The sequence below is a fragment of the Beta vulgaris genome, chromosome 8, assembly GCF_026745355.1.
Source record: "Beta vulgaris subsp. vulgaris cultivar EL10 chromosome 8, EL10.2, whole genome shotgun sequence".
Lineage (NCBI taxonomy): Eukaryota > Viridiplantae > Streptophyta > Magnoliopsida > Caryophyllales > Amaranthaceae > Beta > Beta vulgaris.
This window is the reverse complement of record NC_079209.1, coordinates 42,410,115-42,416,401: the sequence shown is the minus strand read 5'-3', so window position 1 is coordinate 42,416,401 and position 6,287 is coordinate 42,410,115. Positions and strand designations below refer to the sequence as shown.

At 38.8% G+C, this 6,287-nt stretch overlaps 1 non-coding gene across 1 annotated transcript; it reads left to right on the top strand.

The window, feature by feature from the left end:
• The first annotated feature begins 819 nt into the window (after positions 1-819).
• Positions 820-926, top strand: LOC125492986 (small nucleolar RNA R71). Its single transcript, XR_007269371.2, has one exon. It is a non-coding gene; the product is annotated as a small nucleolar RNA R71 (small nucleolar RNA).
• The last annotated feature ends 5,361 nt before the right edge of the window (positions 927-6,287 follow it).

Genomic DNA, 6,287 nt, shown 5'->3' with positions numbered 1-6,287 from the left:
GCAGATGACCTGGTTGCCTTTGTGCATTGTTTCCAGCCACCTGAGCAAGTTGAGTCTCCAAATGCTTGGTGGTGTTCTTCAGCTCCTTGATGCTCTCCTCATGATTTTTCTGCATAAAAACCATCATTTTCATTAGATCAGACATAGTAGGCTCTTGAGAGTGTTATTATGAGGAGCTTGCTGCTGATAGCCTTGGGGTGAAGGCCTATTGAAACCAGGAGGGGGTTCTGAGGAGCCCCTTGATAATATGGTGGTCTAGCAGCATGTTGTGGTGGGTTTTGATGTGGTGGTTGGTAGGAAGATTGTGGTGGAGGTTGAGGATTTTGGACATTGTTGCTCTTATAGGAGAAATTGGGGTGATCTCTCCAACCTGGGTTGTAAGTGTTAGAATAGGGGTTGTGTGGTCTCTGCTGAAAAGCATTGGCATGCTCCATCTGATCGGATCAGGTTGACTGTAGGAACAATCATGACCAAAGTGGCCTTGAATACCACAACTTCACAAAAGGAGGAAGTAATAGGAGCCATGGAGGACATCGCATTAATACTCATGGGAGGAGTAGTGGACTGCGAAGATTTCAATGAGTCCATCTTCATGCTCAACTGTGCTACTTGTGAGGACAACAAAGCATATGCATCAGCATCCAACTTCTTCTTGTAGTAGTCCTGAGGACTATGATCATTTGCTGCTAAGTTGGCCAGAAAATCGTATCCTTCATCTCTCCCTTATCTAGGAAGACACCCCCTGCAGATGAATCAATCGTGCTCTTGATATGAGGTTGTAGACCATTGTAGAATGCTTGGGTGATGAACCACTTATCCAGATTGTGGTGTGGGCATTCTCTCTGCAGATCCTTAAATCTATTCCATGCTTCCTTCAATGTTTCATCAGGTTTTTGTTGGAAGGTGGCAAGCTTGTGTCTTATTTCTGCAGTTTTGGTGGGAGGGTAGTACTCTTTCAGGAATGCTTCAGATATAGCACTCCACTCAGTTTCATTAACATCATTCAGCCACTTCTGTGCCTTGTCCTTTAGTGAAAATTCAAAACCATAACCTTCAACTGATCAGGAGTGACCCCTTGGTGCTTAACGGTACGACAAAGCTGTTGAAACCGTTGTAAATGATTTGCAGGGTCTTCAGATGGATGGCCACCAAATTGATTCTGCTGGATCATGTTGATGAGGCCAGGCTTGATTTCGAAGTTGACTGCTTGGATATCAGGCATAGTAGGGCCTGTGGGAACATTGCCAGGAGAAGGTACCCCATAAGATTTCAGCGACTTAGGAGGCATAATTGGTTCAGTTGGTTCTTCCGTGGCTTTTTTCTGATTAGCAGACTGCTTTTTCTTCTGTTGTGTCTTCTTGAGCTGCCGGATGGTTTTCTCAAGATCAGGATCAGTCTGAACTGGAGAACCTGTTCTTTTAGACCTGGGCACAAAAGAAACAAAGAAAAATGTGCAGTGAGATGGCCTCAATTGGAACTTGAAGTTCCAATGAGACAGCAGAAATAGTCAAATAATTAATCAGAAAGCTATAGAAACTAGCCGTCTCCCCGGCAACGGCGCCAAAAACTTGATGTGTTTTAAAATATACCGCAAGTGCACGGTGTCTGTTTAGCAGAAACTGGCAAATACGGGTCGATCCACAGGGAGAGGAGTTCTACAGATTTGTGTCAATTATCTAACTATTTGCAGAGAGTAAATGATTGATTAATTAATAACTAAATTAAAATAAACTAGAACGCAGAAAAAGGAGATTTATCAAATAATTAAAAGCCTAGGGCAATCGATCGGTCCACCATGCTTATACCAGTTTAATCAATATAATATAATTCAACAACACTTGGATTGAGATTCAATAATGAAGTAATTCGTTAATCCTTGGTCAGGCATTAACAACTCCTAGATTAACATATGCCAGTACGGTCGCTCAACATAATCAAATCTACCTATTGTAATAAGCCTCTAATGAATATGATCTTTCGATTCTAATTCTTATTAGCTAAACATAACTCATGATATTGCGCAATTACATGAATTAAGCAAGTATAACAAATCAATAGGAATTATTCTAATTCAATCCAATTATTGAAGAACATCAAATCACAATAAAAAAGGTATAAACATGGCTTCCCTCTCTAAACCCTAGAAATAGACTACTCACTCATGATGATATTGAAAACGATAAACATAATCAAAGTAAAAGAATTCATGAAATTAAACTAAGTAGAGAAGAATACCAAAATTGAAGAAAGATGGAAAAGGAAATCGACGATCTCTATAATCTTCCAATGTAAAAGTTCAACAAAAGTAGAGAGAATAAACTAAGTGTTTTGCCCTAAAAAACGTAGAAAATAAGATAGGTTTAACGAAAATACTAAAACCCTATTTATACTAATTACAAAACCGGCTAAAAAAACCCGAAAATTCGCGTCCTGAGAGTCCGCCCGGTCGACCGGGCGAAATCCGCCCGGTCGGGCGACGGTGATCGCAAACTTACGACGAAGGAAAAATTCCGCCCGGTCAACCGGGCGAAATCCGCCCGGTCGGGCGCGTAAGCGTTTTTCTTCGTCTGATCGCCCGGTTGACCGGGCGAAATAAAAGATGAAAAATCCCAAGTATTGAAGTTCGCCCGGTCGACCGGGCGAATCCGCCCGGTCGGGCGCGCAAACGGTTTCTTCTTCGAACGCTGCTGGTGGCTAAGTATGAAACTTCGCCCGGTCGGGCCACACCGCCCGGTCGACCGGGCGAAGGTGTTTCCTCGTCTTTTTCTTCGTGGAATCCAACCAAAACGCTCATCCGGTCTTCCGGATACGCCTTGGACCTTGTGTGACTGCTAGACTTCCGTGTTGCGACTCCGATAAAGGTGCAAAGTACCAAATCCGCATCAAAATCTGCAAAACACGACAAGAACTCCAAACACATCAAATTCACAAGAAAAGAGCTCGAAAGAGCCCAAATCGACTATCAAAACTAAGGGGATTAGAGTAAATAATCTATGAATAATGAACACATCAATGACATGTCTAATATTGTTTTGGTACTTAAAGAATGCATTTCCTTTTGAAGGGACGATGCATTTCGAAGCTGGAATTTTTTAAGAAAGATGTTGTGGAACATTTTCAATAACATTTTTGTTCACCAAGGTTTTACCAAAATTCATCGGATACCTTTTCAATTTCCAAAATGTACAAGGTGTCCCTTAAGTTTTGAAAAATCCCTAACGTTAACCTGACGTCAAGTTTCCGTTAACTATCTTATTTAGAAAAATTGAAATTAACTTATAGTATTTCATTTCTCTCTTCACTACCACCACCCAAAATGTACATGTTGCATCACCACCGCAAACACTACATGATCACTCCACCACTAGCCCAACTACAGCCACCCACTCGGAAGGATGTAACCTCCATAAACACCATCAAGCTCACTAGAACACCACAAACTCACTGCATCACCACAACCACCCACACAGTTTGAACCATCGCAAACACTGACAGGCTAAAGTCATATCACCTTATCAAAAGTAATCCTAAAGTCCTCTAACAAATAGTAGTCAGGGAAGTAGGGTCGAATCCACAGAGAAACAGTGTTCTTTTCCTAATTGTCAGTCAAATCTAGAGTATAGGAACGAGTGTTTGTGAGTAATTATACTAAACTAGACTATAACTATATCAAGAATTATCAATAATAAAAAGTCTAGGGCATATGTTCACCAATGATCAATATTTCGGGATGAAACACAAAAATCAACAATTAATAATGCAGTTAAATAGGTTGATTCGCTCTATCAAGTCTAAATCAACCATAGAACGGTATTAACAGGCTCTCGCAATTTATTAATACCAACTCTACCTATTGAAACTAGCCCTAATATCAAGTTTATACCTCTCGGCGCATAACCTAATATTGCAATACTATAACGATCAAATCTGGCCAAATTCGATTGAATAGACATACAAACATTCAATAGGAATCAACAAACATCAATAAAAATCAATATACTTTAATAACATCCCTTCCTAATTGATCATAGATCCCCCTAAACCCTAGAAATAGACTACTCATATCATAATTGGAGAAAACATATTCATAATTAAATAAGCAAACATGAATTAATAATCAAGGATTGAATAAGAATAAAAAGAGAAGAGAAATAATACCAATTGTAGAACCAATCTTGCAAAAATCAAAACTTCTATTGAAAATTCAATGTAATTGGTGAAAAAGCAAAACTAGGGTTCTTCTCTAATTAAGAGAAAAAGAGTTCTAATCTCCAATGAATTAATGATGGAAAAAAACAAAATAGAAAATAAGATCGGAAATAATAATATTCCCTTGAATCTTTATACCTTTCTATTTCCTAAAACAACAAGAAAAATAGAGTCTAATTCGTCAAAAGATAAAGCCCTATTCGACTAAACAACACGGAATAACCCACGGGCGCGGGTTTCGTCCTGTAAAACAGCGTCAACTTGTAAAGACCATATCTCGCAAACTAGAAGTCGTATCGGGGAGTGTGATACACCGTTTTCTTCAAGTCTAGTTTTCAATCCCACTGGAATCACTAAATTCCGATCTCTGGATAATGAGTTATGATCAAAAGAGTGCACATGACTCAATTTCCATACTTCTTTTAATATGTTTCCGCTATGTTTGGGTTGCAATATGACTCGAAGATGCCCTTTGGACTTCTCATTTGACTTAGCTCCTTCCTAGATGCTTCTCATGCTTAAGCTTGTCCAATAATACTCCAATTGTGTTCTCAATACCTGAAAACTATCAAAAACACCGAAAACACACACAAGAGTGATATCTTCTCAACTTAAGTAACTATATGCAATTATGGACTAAAAATGCAACTAAATGATCCTAAAATGCAACCTAAATGCATCATGAAATACCTATATTAAAATGACTCATCAAACTCCCCCAAGCTAAACTGTTGCTTGTCCTCAAGCAATCAAACAATAGACACGGGAAGAAAATGATAACCTACAATATGGGACTAAAACAGGGTTAAGCACACAATCCAAAATACGAGCGATATCAATACTACACGAACCAAGCATCGAGTATCTATGAATCAAAGCCGCATAGCACGTCATGTGACCAATCAACTCAACAATCTTACCACAAACCCTTTCCCCCAAGCTGGACTTAACAAAACTTGACAGACCTCACTATAGATATGTGCACTAATACCCTCTTGTGTTTAGGGCAAAAATCAATGAAACTCAACGATCTCAACCTATATATATCAACTCAGAAGAAATAGTACTCTTTAACTTTGACCTTTTGACTCACCTTCAACACGAAAACGCAGCACACAAAGATCAAGAGGACTTTCAAGGGTTGTAATGAGGCTAAGGTTAAGGGTATGGATCATATTTTGGGAAATGTGGTGGAAAAGCCAAGAAGGGAAGCAAATATCAATGTAAAAACGGCCGAACAAAGCATTCACAACTTCATATAACACCATCATTACCAAAATATCGCCACAATATCTTTCATGCATAGTAACCCATATATGACCTTTTCACTTTTCTTTCAAAATATGTTCACTTTCTTTGTTTCTTTCATTTCTTTTTCTTCATTCTTTTTCCATATTGCCAAAATCACTTTGAACCACATTCGAATTCGATGATAAAGCTCATTAATAACACTTTCCTTCAACAAAACCACGCATTAACTACATCCATGTAATACAGTATGACCAAAACTAACACTTGCTCCCCCAAGCTAGGATTGGAACAATAATCAAATGAGATTAAGGGTTATAATATGCGTGAAAGTAGCAAGCAAAGGTCAGGAAGGCTCAGCGGGGCTAGAGACGGGAAACATGTAAACAAGTAGAACTCTGGAGCTAAAATCATGAAATGATCGCCTCAATCATATCAAATAGTGTACGCAATCAAGTATCAAGGAGTACCAGGTCAAAATCAAGATCAATACATCAACTGAGGAACTAATCACTCATGAAAGAACATAACTGACACAGATTCGTCAGTTTATTAGGAACAGAAGCTCACATGGGTCAATTTTGTCTGCACAGTAAAGTTAAAGCCAGCCAGAGATATCAAACAGTCTTACCAAGGCCAATAAATCGTATCACAATTATACTATGAAGAATCATGAGACCACTGTACAACAAAGCTGAAGAGCTGTAGTAGAGATATCCACAAAGTTCTCGAAGGTGTGCCAACAATAGTCCCATAGATGAAAACTAGAATGAAATGAGCTAGCTAAAATGCAACTATGATGCAACTAATAAAGCAGTACATTTTTTTTG